Here is a 24,979-nt window from a genome sequence, read left to right on the forward strand (position 1 = left end):
TTTTTAAAAACAATTATCAGATGTTTTTTTTCCATGTCAAATGATAAATAGATTAAAAATCTAAAAGACCAACAGATGAAGTGATGGCGACAATAAGTTGTAGTTGCAGCCTTCAAATTTTCTCCTGCTTTACCAGAAACCTCAAAATTGTTGCTTTAACTAAGCAGGTCCGAAAGTACTCATGTGTGTCATTTTGCTGTATGTATGTGAATGTGTGTGTATGTGTGTGTGTGTGTGTGTGTGTGTGTGTGTGTGTGTGTGTGTGTGTGTGTGTGTGTGTGTGTGTGTGTAAGGTCAGTGCTCAGGTCATCAGTGTTTAGTCTGTGGGTTTTTCCAGAGTGGCGACTCCAGCTTCCTGTCCACATTGCCGAGATTTATATGGAAACCTTCTCAACAGGGACCTTCTTGGTAAACACACACACACACATGCATATATATATATATATATATACATACATGTACAGTACATACACTCTTATTTTCAGTATTGCTGGAGCATTACACAGCATTATGTCTGTGTTTTAAACTCAGATCTTTCATTGTTAGATAGCTTTTAGTTCCTTACTGTATTGTAACTGAATAGACCTGAGAACTGAGATGAAGATGAAACTCAAAAGACAAAGAATTTAATTCACTAGATTCAGCACAAAAGCCACTTGTGATGGCTTCATCTTCATCATCATCATCACATGACAGAAGTTTCAACTTAAACAAAACAATGTTGACTCTTTGATTTTCAGCCCAGACAGAAAATGAACACATGTATGTGACTGCTACAGCCTCAAACCTATACACAACTCATGTCCAGCTTGGGCCCCAGAAGCCTGCAGTACTATCAAAATACACACTCTCTCACACACACACACACACACACACACACACACACACACACACACACACACACACACACACACACACACACACACACACACACACACACAGCTTGGCCTCCATGGCTCCAGCAGGCACAGTAATGGTTCTGGGAGCCAGACTGTGTCTCCGTCGCCAGGGCCCGGCTCCAGCCCCTGTGTGTGCGACAGCAATTTCCTAAAGAATCCACAGCGAGCGCAACACTTCTGCTTTTATTTTTACAAAAACACCACTGACCCCCACCCACCCCCACCCCTCGCTACCCCCCCCCAACCACCACCACCACCACCACCACCACCACCACCATGCACACACATACAACACTACTACTTCTGAGAAACACAGAGCAGTCACTTGCAATTACAGCTCATCCAAGAGTATGATATACAGTCCTGTCAAATAGCCGGCGGGCCCACAAGGGAAGCAGAGGGGCTTTCTTTCTTTCTTTTTTTTTTCTTGTTTGACCATTCTCGGTCAGTCCATCGCTGTCTGCACTAATACTCAGTTTGCTTATGATACTCGAGAGATTTTTACCTGAGACATGGATTTTTATTGTTCATCTTTCATCCTCTGTTGTTGAACATGTTTTGGCTCCTTGGCTCCCTCTTTGGCTCAGTTCGCTCAAAATCAAATTGCAAATTTCAGTGGCTTGTGATCAGTGCAACCAACACACAGTTCCCTGATGTGATTTTTAGTCTATTTGAAGAACTTGGAGTTACAAAGAAGTGAAATGATTCATAATTCGCTCAGATTATTTTTGCAACCCACAAAAAAGAAAAACCATTGGATCCTGCACGATTGGATTTTTCAAGGTTCATTTCTTTCCCCATGTGCTAATTGATAAACACAGATGCAACCACAAGGTCAAAATATATCTGTCCGTGCATCACAACAAAAACACGCACCCCAGCTGCAGAAATATAAATAATGGTAATGCATGTTGTTTTATTCTGAAATTTACAGGTCAAAAATTTTAAAAGTAGTTTTCAAAAATGATACACAACAGCTCATTGCTTATCTATACTGATGGGAAGCCCCATCACATGTAGGCGATCATGTTACACACATCAGAGGGGCCCAAACATTTGCAATTATTCATGACAGATCTGACATAAACAGCTTATCATCTCTGTCTAAAGCTTGCTGTAAACAAATCCACTGGTGATCAACCAACCTGACTTAATCTCCCACTTAGATTTCCAAACAAACCCTGTGTCAGACACACACACACACACACACACACACACACACACATGCACACGCATACACACATGCACACAAATGCGTCACAGATCTTAAGTCTGAGTCCGTCAGCAGAGAACAAGCAGAAGTTTATGAGATTAGACGTTTGGCATCAACTATCAAAGCGAGCAACAGCAGAAACAGTGTTCCCTTAAAAAGGGATCTGTGTGTTTGTGTGCATGTGTGTATGTTGCGTGTGCGGAGGGTGGGGGGTTGGGGGGGGGCGAGTGTGGCCCCATCTAAACAAGCTCCAACAGCCGCTTTGTTGGCGAGTTGCTCCAGGAGAGCGTGTTGATGGAACCGCATCGATGTTCGGATTAGGGCACGCCTCCGTGATCAAGTGCTCAAACACTAGATAAGAGCGACAGAAACACCCTTTAATCCTGACTAACCCTTTTCTAAATAGGATGGGATCCTGGCAAGATCACTGGAGGGGAGGAGGGCTGTGAAGAGCAGCTCAAAGTTTAGCTTCAAACCGCTGTAGATGCTCTGATTTATTTTATTCAGCAACAGCAAAGTTCATCTTGTGTACATATATAAATGTAAATAACTGCGTGAGGATTAGATGTGAAAAATAAAAAGATAAAAAGTAATACTGCTCTCATGTCTGTACAGTGATAAGAAGCTGGAACAGCAGCTTAGCTCATCTTAGCTTAGCACAAAGACTGGAAATGAAGAAACAGCTTGACTGGCATGTCCATCAACTAACATCTCCTAGTAAACATTTCTGGTTGTAAGGTGCCAGATAATTTACACCTTGCTGCTGACGTCACTGTGTCTTTTCAACGCACACTGCTTGTGATTTGCCAGCTCTGTTAGCTATAACATCTGTCATGATCTAGTTCACTTATGATTATTTTATTCTCATATTTGAACAGTATACCTTCAAGTGTGAAAAAGAAACTCAAAACATTTTCTGATGTGGATGAACAACAAATCATAGGCATGAGTAAAACCATAAAATCTGAAAGTGTTAAGGTTAGGCTGTTCCCTTTGGACAAACTTGTGATAGCGTGCCCGGTTTCAAAGCTATGGAGTTAAAGTAGCGGCTGTTCAGACTGAATTAAAACAATTCAGTGATAATAATGCACTATATCTAGTGTAAGATCTCGTCTCTAACTGTTTTTTTCCACCGATAACCGATAACTTCCTGCTTCTCGTAACCAATGCTGATACAGTTAACATTTTTTAATAGTTTATATCCACACCTGAGGTTAATAAAGGCTGTATGTAGTAGATGTAGTGAGTAAAGATGAATTAAACATTATTACAATGCCTCTGACTTAACAATATAATATAACCGACATCACTACTGTTGTAACTGTTATGACTCTTAAAAAAATCAACATTTTATTGTTGTTTTAAATCAACTTAGGGGGCAAACGGACTGGCTCTTGGACAAAACATTTAATTATCGGACTTATCTGTGTATTTTGGCCGATTAACATTGTCTGATAATTTCACATCAGGCTCCATCAACTAAATTTACCTCCTAAAAATGTCTCCTCTCTTGAATCTCGAGACCAGCTTTTTCAAAACCGCTGCGTTTCCATTTCAGTGTAGGCGAGAAATCACAGGAAAGGTATTGGTTTGTGTGTAGTTTTTTTTTTTTCCTTCAAGAAACGACAAAGGCGAACCTCCATCCATTCCCAAGTTTAGGTCCTTCTTTCTCTTTCTCTCTCTCCATTTTCATTTTCGCCCCTCGTTTCGCACGATTGTGCCACAAAACTGTTGAAATTGGATGTTAAAATACCTTTGCTTTAGCGACCTGTCAGCTCCAGACTGACGTGTGAAAAGGTAATACAAGCTAGGCCTTTACTCTCCTCACCCCTCCTCCCCCACTCACTCACTGCTTCAGTAGCTGCACCAAATTCACACTATCCTTTTTCCAAACCACCCTAAACCAATGAAGACCACAACCCGAGAGTTTTAACACCTCATTAGAGAGAGAGAGAGAGAAAAAAAAGCAGGCGAGTAATTTTTTTTATTGCGATTTTTTGTATATTTCTGACAAAATATCACAGAACAGGGAATAAAAAATATTAAATGTGATAAATTTATTTCCCAGTGGCTTCACGCCTGTTGAAAGGAAACGTGCAAGGGATGATCCATGAACAACTCCTTCCAGTCTTATTCAATACAACAGCCCTCTTCTGTTTTATAAAAATCAATTGATAATCTGGTGATCAATTGATTTATTAGCACCTATTTGAGTATTTTATCAGGTTTTTATGTCAGTGGAAATTCAATAGGTTTGGTTTTGAGCTGCCTGTCAAAGCAAATAGAATGTTGCGTTGGAATCAGGGAAATTATGTTTATATCTGACATTATATAGATTAAATAAAGGAAACTATCAGCATTTAATTTGTAGTAACCATAGATATTGATTCCGATCAAATTTTCACAGTTGTTCATTAGGATCCGTTTGTATCTCGTCTCTCCCTTTGTCACCCAGCTTTCTGGCAGCTAGCTGTGCTGTTGAGGAGGAGAGGTGTTGTTGCAGCTCTAGTGAATCAACATAGATGTTTGTGTTTTCTCCTGCTGATACTGCTGAGGTCTGACAAACATGTCAGACCTTTGCGGCTTTTACCTGTGGATGGATGTAGAGCTGATTGATGTGCCGGCTGATGTGTGGTTCTGCTGAGACCTGTGCTGTAACATGCAGTACATTAGTAAGAGCTGCTGCAGTTGTCACTTCGGTGTCAAAAGGTCCTTGAAAGGCTTTGTTCAACCTGAATGCAAAGCAAATGTTGGAAGTGGCGTGATTGCACAAGTGTAAAGACATGAAGAAAGACACAGTTGTGGTCCTGGAAACACAAATGAAGATGAGCAAAAAGACGTAAAAGCAGAGGAAGGACTGGTTCTTGAATTCTGTTGCTCTCTTAAGTAGTTGGCTGTTGGTGAACTGGAAAACCACCCAGTTTGAGGTGAAACGTGACGCTTGAAAATGAACTGTGTGTTTAACAAGTGACCAGGGAGTTGGGTTAACCCACCTTTCATGGTCGGGGGGGGGGGGGGGCAGCAGTGACCAGTTTGATCATCTGATCAGTCTGCGGTTGTTCCTGCATGTGTGACTGTCCAAACAAGAGATCCCTGAACAGAAGATGAATAGTGTGTAATAGAGCACAGATCACCAACTAAAAAACACACATCCATAGCGAACACAACAATACTGTGTGAGTGTGGGAATGTACACAACTTTCCTTAAAGTGATGGTTCAACATTTTGGCAAATTTGCCTGTTGCCATAATCCCTATAGTCATAGCAGTAGGTTCATTACCTTCAATTGTCGGTGCATTTTGTTTTTAGATCGGCGGGGCAGAGACGGGAGCTGCTCACGAATCGGTACTTTCGCCACTCCCTCATCAAACTCATCAAATACACAATCCAACAACTCCAAAACGCTCTGGTGGACAAGTTGTGACCTGCACATTCACCACGCTATGTAATGTAACATTGCAAGACGGAGTTGTTTTTGAGGCAAATGCGTAGCCGAAACTACAGTCCAGACCCAGACACGGCTGCTGGGCGGAGTGACTTCAAAAGCGCAAGTATTTGCTTCATATATATGTTATTATTTCATAGCGTGGCGAATGTGCAGGTCATAACTTCTTCACGAGAGCATTTTGGCGTTGTTGGATTGTGCATTAGATGAGTTTTGAGGAGCTCGCGTCTCTGCCCCACCCATCTAAAAACAGCTGCTTGCACCAAAAATTAAACGCAATTAATGTTGTTTATTCCGTGCTGTGTGTTTTGTTTTGGTATTGTTTATTGATGATTTATTCTGTGTTTTTGATGATTTTAACTGCTGTAAAGTGTCCTTGAGTGGCGTGAAAGGCGCTTTCTAAATAAAATGTATTATTATTATTATTTATTATTAACCTACTACTAAAACTATAGGGATGAGGCGCATTTTCCAAAAATGTTGAACTATCCCTTTAACATTTTATTCATTTGGAGACGCACCTCATCCTCTTTAAACTTATTGACTTGAAACACTCAATTACGATGACATGAGCTGTTGACAAGAAAAACAGCAAGTGGTTACAGCTCCAACATGACAACCCCTGAGTGCCCCGCTCACAAACCAGGATTGTTAATTCCTGTGTCTAGATTAAAAACACCTGTTGGTAAACAAGACAATTATTCTGTTGAGTCCAACGGGGAGCGGTGCGTTAATCATACATGCATCCTCCCGTGTTAAAAGGCAACCTGATATTCCCCCACAGGATTCTCACTGATTAACTCGATACTCCTGACTGTTTAAAATTCATCCCACCAATGAGCAAGAAACTGATCTCCTGTGTGTGTGTGTGTGTGTGTGTGTTTCTCCCAAGATCCTGGAAAGTGTATGCATAAAATATCCCAGTCCCTAGCGTCAGCACAATTAGCCGTTAAATAAAATGCCTACTCCTCTACGCTTTTGCAACATTTTAATTAGACAAACCAGCTGAAGTGAGCGCCCGTTTTAGTAAAATAAACAGCCCTGTTTGCCAAGAAAAAGCTCCCTGGAGGGAAAAGGCACTAAGTGAGGTTGCTCGGGGCAGGAAATGGAAGAGATGGCAGCAGTTTATACCCGAGGAGATAAAAAGATGTTTGCTTCTTCTTTTTTGGAAACAGAGAAAAAGTCTAAACACTTCCTTAACGCCACCAGAGTACCTGCTCTGCTCTGCCTCGGCTTTGTCGTGTTTCTTCCTTTAGTCTTTTTTAGCTGCGTGTATAATCTGCCTCAGGTCGACCGGAGGGAAAGTCCCGGAAATTTACTGTGTATTACAGAAAACCCCATACTGGTTTATGGCTGTTCAGGTTCCCCTGTACACATGGGTTATATTACAAAGAGCAGCAGTGAGGAGCAGTGAGGTCTCCAGTCAGAGGAGAATATCTATAATATCTAAGAAGAGGGTTCAAACTACTCCATATCGTCTACGGCTAATTGTTTTTAATTCACTCTACATTGTCTCTGCTGTAGTTATAATGACTGTTTACATGGCAGACAACAACAAAGATGCAATCTTGGCATTGATGCTGAATTAGATTTAAGGGTTTTAATTGTTTAACTCATAAAATGTCATAGTGTTAATGTGACAAGAACTTCATTACGACAGCCGAGGAGCCTTTTCTTGTACTTTTTGAGTAATTTACAGTGTTTGTTTGTTTGTAAGAAAGCTGGAATAAACATAGTTGCTGCTTTAAAGCACATCGGTGAGCTGAGAGAAGGGTAGGAGGGATGAGTGTACTTGCTAATAGCACAGTGAAGATGCCAAATTGGCCCTCTTACAGTGACCTTGTTTAATTACATTTTTTATGGTGTCTTTAGAGGAGCTACTTTTGTACTTGAGAAGCTGTCAACACATGCAATTTTTACTTGCACTTGGGCAACATATAAATGAAGCAAAAGTATTTTTTTCCTGTGTGGAGGATAATCTTGGTAGCTCATGCTAGTCGCCACCTCCATACAGTATGATATTGCAGTGTAAAATACACTGAGGTGGAGGAAGTCAAGTGTCTAATAGATATTTTGAGATATGATAGTTGGACTTCATTTATCCTCTAGGGGAAATAAACTTGTCCTTCAGCTCTTTTGATGATAGATAATGGTAAATAATAAAAATAAATGTTACATTTCCTGTCCTGCAGTCTGCTTTATTATCAGAGCCTATCACCTTTTCCCCTTATTACACAGAAAATGACATTAAATCGATATAAATCATTGAGATTTCTCACTTTTCTTTCCGTCTCCTCTTCAGATACATTTAAAATATCACTTATTTTTTTTCCAATGTGTCTCCTGGTAGAAACGAGGATGTAAATTTGCATCATGCAAGTTTGTGTCCTCGTAGATAAGAGATGAAGATTTACTTGCACACTTCAGGGAGTGGCTGTGCACTCTGCTTTAATGTCATGCTACTTCCTAATGAGATTGCTCCTCCTTTTACCCTCATTCCCCCGTCCGTCCTTCCTTCCTGTCTCTCCATCTCCTCGTCCGACCGTGTCGCCGTGGTGAAGGGAGGGTAAAAGCCTCATGTCTCTCTTTGAATTTGTCTCCAACTTTTTCATTCATTCATTCACTCTCTCGTTTCTCCTCTCATCCTCGATCTTCTCTGTCAACTTTTTCCACTTCCATGTCTTACCACTGTTCTCCATCTATTGTCATCCCTCCTCTCCATCCAGTTCCCATCTCTCTCTCTCTTTCTGCAGACTTTTTTTTTCTTTTTTTCTTTTTGAAGTGACAACATGCAAACTGTCATATCTGTAATCACGTTGTCAGGGACATTTTCAAACATTGTCAGTGGTTTTGCTCCGTGGAGGCTCCGAGGTGGGAAATATGTGAGAGCTCTAAGAATCAAACAGGGGAATTGTCAACCAGTATAAAAGAAGGACTTACACTATATCATGGGCAATTTTGACTGATGTGTGTTTATGTGTCTTGTAGTGGTTTGTGGAAATACAGTGATTTGTAATTGTGATTTCCTGGTGCAACAGTTATACCCAGTATGATTTCTACATGTATTTTTGTTTGTTTAAACATGCAATTGAATTAAATTACATAGGGAACAAGGGAATTTTCTGCATTTTTCTTTTTAGTCTAGTCACAAACACATCAGTCAGGTTAATTAGATATTTATGTTTTTGGCTTCACTTTGAACACTCACTCTCTCCTGCTCCACTGACAACATCTGTCGGCTTTTTTTTTTTTAATGCTGAAGTGCCCTTGAGCAAAAATCCTGAACCCGCTCCAGGGCTACCACATCTCAGTCTATACAAGTTGTTGCAACGTAAGACTGAACACACACACACACACACACACACACACACACACACACACACACACACACACACACACACACACACACACACACACACTCACTCTTGACTTGTTCATACTGACTGTCCTTCCCTCTCTGTTGCAGGTGGTTGTGTTTGCCCCGTGTCCACTGGGGGGCAGTGCAGCCCCAGTAGAAAGCTGCCCGAGACCCAACAAGAACTCCCCCTGGATGCCCTCAAGTTTACTGCTGCCCTCTGAGGGAGGAAGGAAAAGTCACCTACACCAAGTATGTTCATGTTTAAAGAAAAAAAACAACAACCCAAAACAACAAAAACAAAACTCTTCTTATCTTTGCAGAAAGAAAACAGTCTTTCAAAATATGTTATATGTGTTTAAAATACTTAATTAAGAGTATTATTAGACCTTAAAGTTATATAATAATAATAATAATTAATCATACTGTGGTTGTATTCAGTTAAAACAGATACAAAAAACTAGAGATCAGACGTTTTAGTTGCAAGCATGCAAAGCATTCACACTAGGAAAAAAAGCTTATATTTTCTTAGTATCAGTTATAAATATATAAATATCATTTTCTTATCATGCTGGTTAATTTTTGTGTCTCTTGAGGATTGCACTGTCTGATTTTAAGCTGCTAGCCAGTAAAGAAAACTTTCCCCTCCGTCTTTATTTTCTTTCCACTGTTACTTTCTCACTGCTCCGTCAGTGTGTCTTGTATCTTTGCTGCAGCTATTTACAGCCACATAATTCTAGCTAGATAAACTCTTTTGATGTGCCGCAATCTCAGATCTCTTCCCTCTGTCTTTGATGGGAATAGGTTTAGACATGGCAATCAAGACGTATTCACGTGAAGGGCATTGATTGATTCTTAGATTATCTTTCAATGTTGAGTTTAGATTTCTTTCTTTTAAAGGGGTTTATTTTTGAACATGGTCACAATCAGCTGTGTTTTCAGCCAAAATAGTTTCCATGATGGGGGAATTAGTGACACAGAGACAAAGTCAGAGGAAAGTGAGTGAAGTTCAGAGCGGTGCAAAGAAGGTTTGTGGCCCTTTGAGAAATCATCTCTGGCCCTTAGGGCCCCTGAAATGTAATAGGATATTCTACTTTGTTGGCTCTTATTCAAAGTAATCATTTTTGAGTGACTTAATGATTATTGAAGGCTCTTGCAAAATTACCAGGCAGCAGTAAAATTGACAATAAGATGTAAAAAGCATAAAGTGGTGTTGATGTCAATGGTGCAGAGGCTTCACTGGTTCCCACTACAGTATATTGACTGTTCATATAGAGACAGCAGCCCTGTACAGAGAGGCAAAGACATATAGCAGACAATGCAGCAGACAGATCAAGCTGCGAGTGTAGGTTCAGCATCCAGTGACAGATATTGTTTTTCAATACCGTGTTCCTGAGAGAGGATGAGAGAGAGAGATAGGGGTGTGTGATAGTTCGTCAGTCCAAACAGAGTCATAAAGCACTGCATGGTTAAGCCTGATGAATTAATAACAGGGAGGCAGATGGGTCCCAGGGGCCCTGTGGGAGCAGAGCAGCATGGAGAGCGCCGACAACGCACGTTTGCACAGAGCGAGACACATATGCATGTACCAGAATACTAGACAGATTACTCACATGTGCTGCTCACTCTGCTCCGCCACAATCACTCAAGGTTAAAGTGAATCAAACATTTAATTCATAACTCCCGTCTCTCTTTTGGAAAACTCGCCGCCTTTTGTTTACTTGACACCTAAGTGTAATTACAGTGACAGCCATTCATACGCCGACGACAGCGTTGGAACATAATCTGTTGATGCCTTGACAGACCTAATGAAGGCCGGCGCAGGTCACGGCGTTGATGAATAAACCCATCACAGAGCATCGACGCGGCGTGAAAGCGTATTTTTCACGTTAATTGTTTTGTCTTTCGCCCTTAAAGTTGGCTGCTCAGCATTTCAGGTTTTGTATACAGGAGGATTGTGAACGCTTTGTCTCCGTACCTGTTAGGCCTTTATGTTTTGGGGATGAATGAGCATAGCTGGTACTCAAGCCCCTAATGATCAGCATCTGAATCACTTTAATTGCCACGTTCAATTAAAGCTGCTTGGGGGTTACAGTTGATTGTTGTTAAGATGCACAAGTCTTGTCAGGGTAAATCATAAGACAGGGCCCTCCATTTCTCATTATCTCCTCCTTTTCCTGACCTACAGTAGAAGTGGTTGTTTTCCATCTGAAGAAACATGTCGTTGTGGTGGAGAAGGAAGAATCTTTTTGCATTTATTTAATATCTCTGTTGTCTGCAAGAAATTGAGAACATGCAATATGATTTCTGTTCAAATGTTTTATAGTTGCAATCAATCTTCCTGTAGATTTGCAGAATCGGCCCATAACACAGTGTATGGATGTTGTACCACAGCTTGCAAGGACAACAGGAGCTCACTTACATTACAAAACATGGTGTAATACATACGGTCGACTCACCAAGGCACTGATGTAGTGTAATGGCGGCGGTGAAGGCGGCGGCGGTGGTGGTGGGCGCGAGCTGATGACACACCAAAATGAGGAGCCAGCGGAGGCTGTGTGGTAATTTATGATGGGCAGACAGGTCAAGGTTGCCGTGTAATCTTCTGTCTAATGGAGAGCAATACGTGTGTGTGTGTGTGTGTGTGTGTATGTGTGGTCACATGGGAAGTAGATGGTATAAGATAAGATAGTCCTTTATTAGTCCCACACTTGGGAATTTGCAGACGTGTGTGTGTAGTGGTGAAAGAAATTAACTTTTGGGGGACTGGTGTGAGCTTTAGAGGCATTTATTTTATCTTTGCACAAGAACAGTATTAAAATCTAACCTGATTTTTTTCTCTTTTTTGTGTGGTTTGTGTTCAGTAAACTTTCTCCTTTACTTCTGCCTGATAAAATTCCCTGTGGCTCCAGGCTGTGCAATCTCCTGCTTTCTGATTTATATATAAAAAAGCTATTTCTCCTCTCATTAAAACATAGTACCTGGGCATAGAGTATAATATATAATCAGGGATGATTAATGGGGCCCGTATGGTTTAATTTACATGGGAAAATTGGATGGCTTGGTGAATTATTTAATTTTATACGCATTTTGTGAACGTTCAAGGAAATGTTTTGGTCAAGGCGTCCTATTTTCTCGCCCTGGCTGTCACAGTACAGTTACATTGATGGACCATTTAATAAAAGTCATGTTACTGATGTTGCCGTGATGGATGGAGAGGATATTATTTCACACAGAGGCTTCACAATTGGCTGTTTATAAAAGCTGTAATGGAACTTGGCTCCTGCAGGTTTAAAGAGTCGCTACCCCACCTACCTACGAGCATCTTAGTCGTCTGGTTTTAATGGAGAACTTTAGTGTCACATAAAAATCAGATAAAACGGGATGCAAATCTTGGCAGGAAAATTTAGCTGTGAAAAAGGTCAAATGTAATAAATAAAAAAGCTTCACTGTAAAAATATTGATCTCAGCCTTAAAAACCGCATAACGCTCTGTGTTTTTGTGTGTTTTTACTGCCGTCCTTCTGTTTCCTGTTCGGCGATCAGATTATGTCTGGAGGTTTTGTCACTCACCAGCTCTCGTCATTTCCCTCTCACCATTTTGATAGGAGCGGATCTCAGCCCCCTTTGCCAAAGCAACAACTCGGTAATGACAAATTAAGCCTCTTGGAAACAAAACAAAATATCTATATTTCATCAGGCGGCGGTGGAGGTCGTTTAGTGTTGTCACAACAAGTTACATTTTAAAAGGCCTTTGCTCCGTCTTTGGCTTCTCGATCCGCCAAGTTGAATAATTGAAAATATTTTCTCTGACTTGTCAGGCCAGGAGACGTGGAGCCGAGGATCCATCTCCGCGAGTCTCGCCCGCTTCGTGTCTCTTGTTTTCTTAAGCTCTGACACGGCGTTGCCTCATGCCTCTACGTTGGCGTGTGGTGGTGATTTCTCAGTTGGGTTAAACATGGCATGAGTGTGGGAATGGAACTGACTGAGGCGGCCTGGCTCTGGCTTCGCCCGCCAAATGTCTTAGATAAATATGGATGGGCAAATAAAATGCATACAGATGAACAGTATGAAGTGGGCAGAGCAGGGAATGTGAATGTACTCTGGCTCGCCGTCAGCTGGATGTATGGAAGACCATTGCCCACATGCACGCTACACACAATCACAGAGACTCTGCTGCACAAAAACCTACATTTTTTGTTGAGTCCGTATTTGGGCTGTCGGGCTGATGGCAATCATGCATGTATGCATTTGTGTGTATTGTTTATGTGCCTGTGCCAGTTTGTGTGTGTGTATGCATATGCATGTGTGTGTGTTGGCTGCCAAACATGGAGAGCAGGAAGAGGAAGAGGCTGCATGGTTGGAGGGGGTGTTTATTTATTCATTACCCAGCGGCCTCGGCGGTTTCAGGGGGACATGGCAACACTTGTCCTGGGCCCTTTAGCACTGGTCTGTTCATGGCCTGTTTTGGCCCCTGCCAAAGCCTTCAGCTCTCCCTGCCTCTGCTCTCTGCTCTCTCCTCTATTCCCTCTGTTCTTTTTTCCTTTGGATCCTGCTTAGGCTTTCTTTATTTCTGCACTTTTTATGTAAGATACAAGCCTTATGTAAACCTCAAACTCATTTTATATGTTTTTTTGAAGGTTAAATGAGATAGAGAATCAGAATGAGATCGCTTCCTGTTTTTAAATCTCTTTTAAAAACGCACTTTTACTCCCTCGCCTTTAACTCACCTTAATTTTTTGTCTGTCATTCCCTAAAAGCACTTGCAGTGAGCTTGTTTGTTCCTTTACTCTATTTTTTTGCTTTTTCTTGTTTGTTTTTCCTGAACTGACTTTGTGTTTGTGTCTTTATGCCTTTTACCCTAATCCTAAACCTATTTTCATGTCTCAATGTAAAGCACTTTGCCTTGCCCTATGGTTTTTAAATGTTCTATATAAATAAAGTTGATTAATTGATTGATAACATTAGATTAATGAACTTAGAGATGATGTTTGTTAGAATTTTTACATGTTTGCAGCATTGTTGCTAAGCTGTGGCCAGATGTGTGAGTGAAAGCTTCTTTTTGCATGAGAGCGAACAAGTCCAGTATGTTTCCCACTGTGGACCATTTGAAATTTGAAGCACCCTGGACACAAAAATACTTAATCCTTTATTTTCTCTTTAGTGCAAACTTAGCATCACTAAACGTCTTGTTTGTTCTATCCGAGTGTGGCAGTGTGAACTCTTTGTTTTGAAGTTTGAAGTATAACATGATTTTATGCCATTAAGAACAAGCGCGTCTCTGGAAAACACAATCTAGCTAAAACAAAAAACGAAGATGCATGCACATCATTAGACAGCATGCTCCGTCAAGCTCATTTACTCGACTTTGTTTCCTGGCAAACAGTGCCTGCCTGTACTTTTAAGTGTCAGTGTATGAACTTGTAGTCGAGATAGATGGCACAGAGATAGTTTTATCTGGCCTCGGGGAAAATGTGGGCATGCGTGTGTGTGTGTGTGTGTGTGTGCCTGCTTATAGCCTCACTTCCCAGCAAAGCCAATTAGCATCTGTCTGAGAAATGCGTACTTCCGCACAGGAGAGGTCACACGCACACAAACAAATGCATGCACACTTTTGTATTTTATTTTATCTCTTTTCTCGGTGTTCACAAGGACAAAAAAAAGGCAAGAGCACACACACACCCCAACAAATTAGATTAAAGCCCAAGTAAAAGACGGAAGGACAAAAACATACTGGAGACAGACGCGTATACAAACTGGATGTAACATAAACTCACGCTGTGCGCCTCACATGACCCGACTGGGCTAATCTTCCCCATTGTGAGCGAGCATCGATTCCCGTAACAAAAGAACTGAGCCGGGCACACGTCTTCCTCCTGACCCTTCCCTCCATGCTCGGCCCGAGCGCATGTTCAAACCCCCGACCCGATCAATGACCACACCGGGGGATCAATTTCTCAGGCTTTGGGGTGTCAGATGCGATATGGCATCACTTTGCCGGGGTGGTGTAAAGGAGCTTCAAAGCTTTTTTCTTTTTTTTTGGTTCTTCTCATCAGCAGAACCATTCAAATTGCAATTCAGATTGGTGTGCAAGGTGATGAGAGGAAAGGAGATGAGACGAGCCGATCCATCTGCTGGCTTTCTTTTGTTTTGACAGGCTTTGATTGATTGATTGATTGATTGATTGTTTGCTGCATATGGAGTTTGTTGGAGTGGTGATCATTTGTGAAATGTGTTAGTTTGTCTGCATCTTTGTAGTTAAGCAATGGTCTTTCTATCCCTTTTTATTGTGTACAAAAAAAATCAATTTGAATCAGAATCAGTGTGTGATGTTCTCTGTCCTGGATTTTCTGTTGATCTAGTGTCAACGCTGCTGCTGCTGCTGTTTCTGTCGGTGGTGGTGGTGGCTCGTCATACAGTAGGTGCTTCAAAGAAACCACTTGCTGCTGCACGCAACATAAAACGCTTCCTGTGTGCAAACAGTAAACAGGGTTTTTATCATCGCAATTGTGGTGCACCGCTCACCAACACTTTTCCGCATTTCAAAGTGTGCTCGGGCAAGACGCTGAACCTCAGATTGCCCTAGATGTGGTGCCAAAGCGGTGGATGAATGAGTGTGTGAATGGGTGAATGTGGCTTCCACTGCGAAGCATTTTGAGAACTCTCGAAGACGGATAGATACATAGATGGATGGATGTTGTTCCCCCTTTCTCTCTCTCTCCAGGATGTAGTGGATAGGATGGCTGCATGATGCATCTGACTGACGTTGCACACATCTCTTTAAAACAATCTTGAGCCAGTCCAGACTCCAGACGCCACAGACCCAGAGCTGCAGCTGCGGTGTCAGGGCTGCAGCAGAGTGAGGAGGAAGCTGCAGCTGAAGCAGTGAGAGCGGGTGTGAGGCTGCTGAACCTTTTGTAGACGAAGGAATAGAGGATGAAAACAAGAGGAAAGGAAAAAAAATAGAGAAAATACGAAGTGAAAATGCGACCAGGAGTTCATCCGGCTGCACATGGGCAGATAGCTGGTTTGTGCTAAATGCTAACATCAGCATGTTAGGCTGTTCCTAATGACAGGCAGGTGTGTGGTTATTTACCGTCATATCAAGTTATGCAGCTATTTAGTCAGAAAAGGTATTGCACTAATTAACATTTCGACTTGATGAAAGTGCCAGATGAAAATTTTAAGGGTTTACCGAGGTAATTATACTAATTCCTCCTGAGGGGGACATGAATGTCTTAACAAGGTATCCAATACAAGCGTTAAGACTGAAAACAACAAATGTCAGGCTCATAGTGGCGTCAATAGGATCCTACTTGTGGGACTGTGACCGTCTGTACAAAAGGTTCATGGTTATCCATCTCACTGTCTGTCAGTCTGCAGTGGTGGGCGGATGGATGGATGGATGGATGGATGGATGGATCAGCCCTTGAGTCATGCTGCTACTGTAACACGGCTAAACTTTTCTTTTGAAAGCCAGAGATGGAAACAATTGATCTGTTCTTATCAGTTTCTTGGTCATGACAATACAAATGCAAGTATACAGTGACAAAGCCCCTGCAGTGATGGGAGGGAGGGATGTGTAGGTCTCACCGAGGAGCAGCGTGGTTCCACCCACTCTCCTGTTTTTCCCCCGTAGCACACACACATGTTACATACACTTGAAAAGGCATCAGGGTCATTCTTTAACACGCTGAGTTCAGAGTAGAGTTTTCTCCACAGATCACTAATCATTTAAGTTCAACTTTTTTATTTAATTTTTAGAAATGAATAAGAGGATAAGAGTGCAGTTCATGGGAAAAATGTATTCTGCTAATTGGTGTGTTCCTTTTGTGACAGTAGATGATTTAACAAAGAAGCTGGATGATACTATATCTTTATAGTTTTCTCAGTGGAGCCCTGAGGACGACAGGCTGTGATCCCAGAGTTTCTGTATAAATACTCAGACCATGAGTCATGAATGTGTCCTGTGTTTTGGCTCAACAGCAGCACAGAAGAATAAGAAGAGAAAAAAAAAAATGAAGCGGTGATTAGGTATCATCGTCATTAGTGGAAAAACCATTCAAGCACTTAACTTAAACAAATGTTGTAACACTAAGATGGAAAACGTCTCGAGTTAAACTAAATAAAGGAAGTCGGTATTAACGGAAGAAGGCTCTTAAGTGTCAAAGTGATGCTATTTTATTGTGAAGAAAAGTCTTTCTCTGATTATAACATTATTAATAACGTATGAATGTGTTAATATTTCCTTTCACACAACTTTTCTTCCATCTGATGTGGTTTGACTGAGCTGTTTGATGCTTTAAATCACAGCAATGCATCACATTTTATTGCTTTAGCTTATTTTAGCAAGTCAGAGCTTATATTTAAAACATCTTACAACTGCAGTTAGCCCATTTTAAATGATTAAAGGTACTTATGTGAGGTAAGAGTATCTCATAATTGTACGTAATGAATGTATATCTATAGTAGTTAATTTCCTTCCGTGATGGTTTGACACCTCAAACACAGGAAAACGTTTTTTTTTTAAATGTCAAACTCCGGTCAACTACTCACATTAGACTTTTCAATAGTGTAACTGCTATAAAATGTTAATAATAATATTTTTCCACAATAAAATGTTCCAATATACTCAGTAGTCTTTAAACTATGTTTATTATTTTATTCTTAGTTTCTTTAGAGACCACAACAGAGTTAACAACCAGCATTTCTTCAAGACAAAGACGGCACAGAATGCAGAAAGCAGAACATAAGGAAATTGAACAAGGGGGAAAATAGCAACCCTTAAAAGGAGAAAGGGGGGAAAAAACACAAAAGTATGAAAATTTAATTGAAAAATAAAAACGATGTTATCCCATAAAAACATTCTAAATGGGCTCAGTAGTGCTGTGTATGGCGGGAAGCCGCATGATGTACCTAAGGCACTGCAAAGTGTTAACATGAAAAACACATCAGAGAGGAGGAGGAAGGAGGGAGGGAGGGAGGGGTCGGCGGCCTGTGGGGGTGTGCATACATGGAAATGCAGACATGTGGCCGATAAGTCCCACTTTGCAATTAGCGTGCGTGCGTGATACAGCATGACGGCATGTAGCCTACAAATGGTGTGGGCCGCTGGTTTCTCAGTCCAGGTGTGGCGAAGTTTTGGTTTTTTTTTATCTCAGTATGGAACAAGAGCAGCTCAGAGAATAAATTATTGTTAGAATTAAATTAGCATCTATACTATTAATGGTTATTCTGATGTGTGTGTGTGCATATCCTATACTATATATTATAGATGGCTGTTCTCACCTCGATGTGTTGTGGTGGGTAATGGATTGGAGACAGTGAAGCGAGGTGTCATTCTTTAACAGGAAGAAATGTTACAGGGCAAAAGATGCTCAAGTGAAATATTTCCAGGTGTGGTCGTATCTAGTTTAGATTGATTTTACTGCCATTTAAAGCTGCCAGTGTAAGATTTTAATGTAGGTTTTCTTTGCTGCTTTCCCCAGGTTTTGTTCTCATGGGGGTAAATTCTGATGATTTACATTGTATCTGTTGTGAAATGAAGATATATACAAAAACCTGATTAATTGAACAAGTTAATAAAACCAGTCAAACAAACATCCTGGTACCACCATACACTGTAAAAGTAATGGTTATCATGACAACTACAGTATATCACCTATTCCATAATAAAAGATATTCAGATGCAGTACAGAGAGGCCACCAGAGCTGAAGAACCACCTACATTTTCCACCTACGTCTGCACACAATGCATCAAAATGTGCACAGTTTCTTAGCTGATTTCTGTATCAGCTGAATTAAAGACACCACTTGTCTGTACTGTAGCTCATAGCTTTACCACCCATAACCTCCCATCAAAGATCCCAGGATCCTCCACAATGCATGTTTGCAGACACGCCAAAATAAAGGCCACCCTTTGTCATCAGGACACACCCATGCCCACAGAAAATGACAAAAACAAAACATGCAACGGTCGGTTCTCACACCTCAGCATGTCTGTCAGCTTCAAGTGGTTGAGCACTTTTTCTTGTTCTTGTAGCCCGTCACTGTACTAATGTTGTCGTCCAGGAAAGCAAACGTCACTCATATGGCACCTAAAGCTTGAACAAATGATGCAAAATTGAATAAAAAGATAATTTATATTTCAAAGACTGAAGGGTTGACTCGTAAAATGTAAACACAGCACTCAATTAGACACACACAATCAATGTTTTTGTCTAAATTGTGATGAAAACTCTGTATGTTTCTGTGCCAGGCAGCAGTTATGCTGATGTTTTTTGTTTTTTTTTGCCTGCTGCTTGGTTCAGTTGGAAGACAACAGTTTCAAATATAGTTTTTAATTTCCTGTCTGGTGGAGCAAACAAAGTTGAGACTTGTCAGGCCGTTGACAAGTCTAATTGGAGAAATAAAATGCCTCGAGCTAAGTTTTAACATAAAGGTGTGTTTGTTAGATGGAGGTGTGTGTTTGTGTGTACTTGCATGTCTGCTCGTCTGTAGCACACATCCACATTTTTTCTTTTTTTTTTTTTTTGTTTTGATGATGAAGGAAAAGGGCATGTTTGTTTTGCATATCCCGGATTCCCAGTTTCTTCCGCCACAGAGGACTGATTGAGGCAAAGTAATGAAAAGAAAAAGAGACAGAGAGCAGAGAGAGAACGAAAAAAAACAAAAAACGGTGAAGGAATTAGTCAGTTAAATATCTCAGGGACTTTCCCCATCTCTGCCTCCTCTGAGCGTTTACATCAAACCCCGTCTTCGCAGCAAAGTTTGCAGGAAGCCACAGAGGACCTGCAATCATACAGCAACACTGACAGGAATGCCCTCAAACTGTTAGCTCTTCATCTCTCTCAGACTTTCTCGCTGTTTATCCCTCTCTCACACATCAGTTTAAACAGAATGGATCAACAGTGGTAAACACCAGGCAGATGTGTTGCGCAGACACTTACACAACCTTTTTTAAAAAACAACAACATTTTTACCCAACAAAATGAGCCGCTCCATCTTTTCTCTCCAGTCAATCCGTCCATTTTAAGTTAAAGGTAGAGTCTGGAGTTTTGTTCGTTGCATTTGGTAAACAACATTCAAACTGGGACCCTCCTCTCGGGCTAAGCTAGGTAGCAGCAGTTGTCAAGACCGCAAAGGAAAGGAAATACAGTCCGAGTGAAGCGCTGGAGCCGTGGGCCGATAGCCGACCGTCACCAACACCGGGAGCCTCCGGTGTTATGTTGTTATGCCGTTGTGGTGAGCTGGGAAGACGGTGTTAGCGGCGGATGCTAACCGCTACTGCTAGCCGAAGTTAGCATCGAGCAAGCTCACCACAACGGCCCTAATACTTGTTACCAGTCGAGGCTTTAGTTGTCAGTGACGTCCGCAGCTCCAGCGCTTCACTCAGACTGTATTTCTTTTTCTTTGCGGTCCAGACTGCTGCTGCTGAGAGAGAGAGAGAGACATGCTATCTATCACTCGCTAACATCAGAGACAGCTAGTGCGGCTAGCAGCCCTGAGCCTCCTACTCTGCTGCACGTAGCTTCACCTGAGCTCCATCATTGGCTGGAGAGAAAACACTGACTCTCTCGCTCTCCACCCAGAAACGTTCACATGCACAAGAAAACAAAGCAAAAGACCAAAATACAGGCAGGGGGGAGGGGGCGCTGCAGACACAGCCTGCCACCACCGCACAGAACTAGGCAAGGCAAGGCAAGGCAAGGCATCTTTATTTATATAGCACATTTCATACCAAGGCAACTCAATGTGCTTTACATAAAGACAAAACTTTTTTTTTTTTTTTTTAAAGAACAGCATAAAAAAACAGTTAAAAGCAGGAGCAAAGAAGAATAAAAAAAGTAAAAGCCCATACTAGAAGCCCATAGGTGATGATTAAGACGGATTTCATTTGTGTAAGTCTTAACGTTTATTTTTGGTCACAAAACTCCAGACTCAACCTTTAAAATATGTCAAACCAATAGGCTACGAACCTGCAGCCGCGACCTCGCCGTCGAAAAGCTCTGATCGCGCCCGTTTAGTCACCGCTGAGGTCATAATACGAACCCTGACCCCCCGCTCCCACCACCACCACCACCTCTCCCTGCATCTAAGCTCAGATTACTCCACCTCTCGTTCAACCCACCGCTGTTACAAGATCAAATATAATATCTAGAGGAGGATCTGATCCAGAATCTGTAGCTAATAGCCACCTCGGCCCCGCTTGGCTCCGGGATCCATAATGGAATGAACAGAGCTGCGGACTTACTGCCGTTTACAGCCTCGAGGCTGTAATCAATTCACCCCCACTCCCCATGTGAGGGGGGGGCCGGGCCACAGAGTTCACTGTTTGCAGGGTTTGATAAGAGGAAGCTGAGCAGGGACCTTTAGTTTGGCCTAATGTCAGGTTCACCATCAGATAAACAGGCTGATTTGATCTCAGTGCTGCACTCAGTGGAATTCTTACTCTGTGTCTGTGTGTGTGTGTGTGTGTGTGTGTGTGTGTGTGTGTGTCTTGGCTCAGGACACACACAGTTTGACTCTGTGTAACTGTGTGTGTAATAGTGACTTTGGGTGAATGTGTGCAAACATGTCTGGGTAATTCATTGAAAAATGCTATGTGCAGTATTTTTAAACAAGGATCTGTCTGACGTTATCTCAACAGCACAGAATGACACCTCTATAAACTCAGCTGGCTGTGTGTGTGTGTGTGTGTATGTGGAGTGTGTTGCTATTGTTAGCCAATGTTTCTCCAAAAAACTACCTCTGGAACAATTTATTTGATTAATTATTTAATCCATCAACATTAATCGTCAGCTATTTTTGATGATTGTTAATAATTTATCAAGCATAAAGGCCGAAACTGTGCAGGTTCCAGCTTGTCAAACTGTTTTATATATCGATGTGAATTAAAATGTCTTTTTGGGGTTTTGGACTGATTGCTGACCAAACAAGGGATCTGGCTGCAATTACAAACACTGCTACGGAAATTGAGAGATGAATCTGAACGTTAAAAGAGGTCGGCACTTCAAAAGCAACACAACTGAAGGGTTCACATACTTTTCTATTTGGCCTAACAGTCGTTGTTATGTAGATTTAATTACATTTTTTGCCTTGTACTGTCAATTATGTCGCCCAAAGCTGTCAATAAACAGTGCCTTCTTTCTGTTTCGTATCAGTTATATATTGATGTTAATATGTACAACATGTAGCACATTGTTTTTGAGGTTAATGCAGAGTCTGCATGCCGAAAAACTGCCTCCGACGGGAACGCACATCAGCTGCTTTGCATGAATTTACCTCTAAAACACTCTGTCTTGTAACGTTCTGTTATTATCTCATAGCGTGGTGAATGTGCAGGTCACATCTTGTCCACCAAAACGTTTTGGAGTTGTTGGATTGTGTATTTGATGAGTTTGATGAGGGAAACCAAGAAATCCCATTAGCCTCCGTAGCGTAGCTCTGAGCAGCTCGCGGCTCTGCTCCGCCGTTCTAAAAATAGCTTGCACCGACAATTAAAGGTAACGAACATACTCCTAAAACTATAGGGATTATGGCACTGGGTCAATTTGCCAAAATGTTGAACTATCCCTTTAATATGCAAAACGTAGCACATATAGCTCGGCAAGTTAAAGGTGAGTGTTTGGTACCTGCTTTACCCTCTTGCATTTCATTTTTATTCATCTCCGCTGAAGGAAACAGAGGAACGTTTTGACTAATGGTTGATATTAGTTCTTGTTTCTGGTGCACTCAAAACACTCAAGGAATGTTTGAACAATTCATGAATGATGATTTAATCAGACAGTTGTTCGTAGATAAGCACCTTTCTTTTTTACTTTAATTTGAAAACCGTGCCCTGGGTTCTTCTGTGATTTTGCGTAGTTTTTCTTTATTACACGTCTTTCTGCTACTCATCTTTCCATAAGTGCTTCTTATGATGAGACTTTTACTACAGTGCCATGAATGTCTTCAAGTATAAAGGATGGGTCATGTAAACTCTCGGTGTTTTGTCTAATGCTCTCATCCATCTATCCCACCATCACTTCCCCCTTTTAATTGCCTAAAACACTTCAACCACTAAAACCCTCAACCTGTTCACATTAGATGAGCTCTGTTTGTGCTCTGATAACCTCTCTCAGGCGGCTTCTCGAACACGAAAGGCTGATGAGAGGGGGTATATTAAGGCTGTTAAACTGTTGAGGAGGGCCAGGGGCTTCTGGGAGCCCAAAGAGACAAGAAACCTTTATTGGAAATGTAATTTTTGTTTGTCTGCAATTACCTCCCCGCTCATTTGTTTTACACACGCTGTTGTTATAGTGAGGAGAGAGCGAGGGAGAGTATGGCAGATCCTCAGAAGGATTGCTCTTTGGAGAGGCTCTGGTTTATTACAAATGGGGAAGGCTTTCATTGCAGATTGCCCCCAGCGCAAGTGACCCATCTTTAGGTGCACAGGGGGTCGAATTTACACACAAAGCGCAATGACAAGAAGTCGATTGTGTGTGTGTGTTTTGTAAGTTTGCAGATTTACAAATCTGAATTCAACATATAAGTATTTTGTTTATAAATGAGTAACTATGACCTAGAGAGCGAATGCACGTTAGCTGGCATGAAGCTGAAAGTCTGTTTGTACAGCGCAACCATGAAATATGTGTGTATGGTTTATGCATCCATATGGTGCAACAGTGTACTATTGTGTGCACCGGGCTGGTTTATATTAAGTTGTGCTTGGATTTCCATTTGACGTAGCGAAGGTATTTTCATTTTGAGCCACGATATTTACAATTACACATCAATGACACACACACACATGCCGTCTGTTACAAAAGGAGCCAACAGAACTGAAGGGTTTGACTTTCAAACGTTATATATATATATATATATATATATATATATATATATATATATATATATATATCATATATATATATATACAGTATATATATGCATCCTGTGTGGATGGAAAATAAGAGATCTGACGTTCACTGCTACACGTTTATTGTGCCATTGAACACGGTTGACATGACAACTGAAGCAGTATGATGTGGGCACATCACAACGTTTAATAGACCTACTAGTTGCATTTTAAACGGTTGCTAATCAATAGTTTTGTATTAACTATGGAAGAAACCTGAATATGCCGGTCTCTTGAGCTCTATATCGAGCCTTTTAGAATTTGTTTTACCTTTTCTTTTAGTTTAAGTTTTCTTTTTTTTTTTTTTTTTTACATCTCACTGTTTTACTGTTTTGGTTCAGTGCTCTAATCAACCCTGTTTCACGCCACTGCAGGCAGCGGCTTTAGCCAAAAAAAGAAGGAAAGAAAGAAAAGAAAGCAGTGATAAATCCACTTCACTCTGCCGACTCAGCCTGTTCAGTGTGGGAACGTTGCACTGCACCATTTCGGTATGAACATGAATCGGTAGTATTGTTGTTCTGCCTGTATATCAGTTGTCACGGAGCCCAATGGACATATGTGTCAAAGTCAGAGCCAACATGGCGGGACATATGTTTTTACATATCACACCTCTGATTCCAGAGCGCTGGCATGGGCTCCAACATCACACATGGGCACAGCAATATGGTTGTTTGTTTGACTCAGTGTTAACAAATAAAGATGACATAATGTGGGGGCTCTTTTTATCATTGGCAATATAGCGGTATCACTTTGTTAAAGGGTTGACAGATAGATAGTAAACATAGTGGGGGATTAAGCAGCTACGGAGCCAGATAAGTGTCTCATTAGTTGGAAGAAACCAAAACAGAGCTGAAAGGAGACGTAACATTGGACAAGTGGAGCTAGACTAGACAGCTAGTTGTGGTTTGTTAAGCAACCTTGGGTTTCGTGAAAGGTGCACTGCTATATAAAGTTATTATTATTATGAGACATAATGTTTGCAACTGTTTACTAACAGATTTATAATATAAAAGTTGGAATGATAGAAGCATTAGATGTGAGATATGGAAAATTTATAACAAAACACTTTGTTATCTCTGGGCAACAAATGTAATCAAAGCGAACTGATGAAGCCTCTTGGATAAGAGGCGAAACATCTTCCTAGACAAATACAAGTCCAATTGCCTTCGATT

The 24,979-nt window shown here is 41.2% G+C and overlaps 1 long non-coding RNA gene across 1 annotated transcript in view; it reads left to right on the forward strand.

Annotated features, from left to right (window-relative positions):
- Positions 1–293: 293 nt before the first annotated feature.
- LOC146973190 (uncharacterized) overlaps positions 294–24,979 on the forward strand; it is a 76,693-nt gene continuing 52,007 nt past the window's right edge. The window contains exons 1-2 of the long non-coding RNA XR_015037720.1: positions 294–408; positions 9,024–9,164. This is a non-coding gene — a long non-coding RNA (uncharacterized LOC146973190). The remainder of the gene's footprint in view (positions 409–9,023; positions 9,165–24,979) is intronic.

This window comes from Trachurus japonicus, chromosome 15 (genome assembly GCF_045865225.1).
Source record: "Trachurus japonicus isolate A0001 chromosome 15, Traja_1.0".
Taxonomy (NCBI): Eukaryota; Metazoa; Chordata; class Actinopteri; order Carangiformes; family Carangidae; genus Trachurus; species Trachurus japonicus.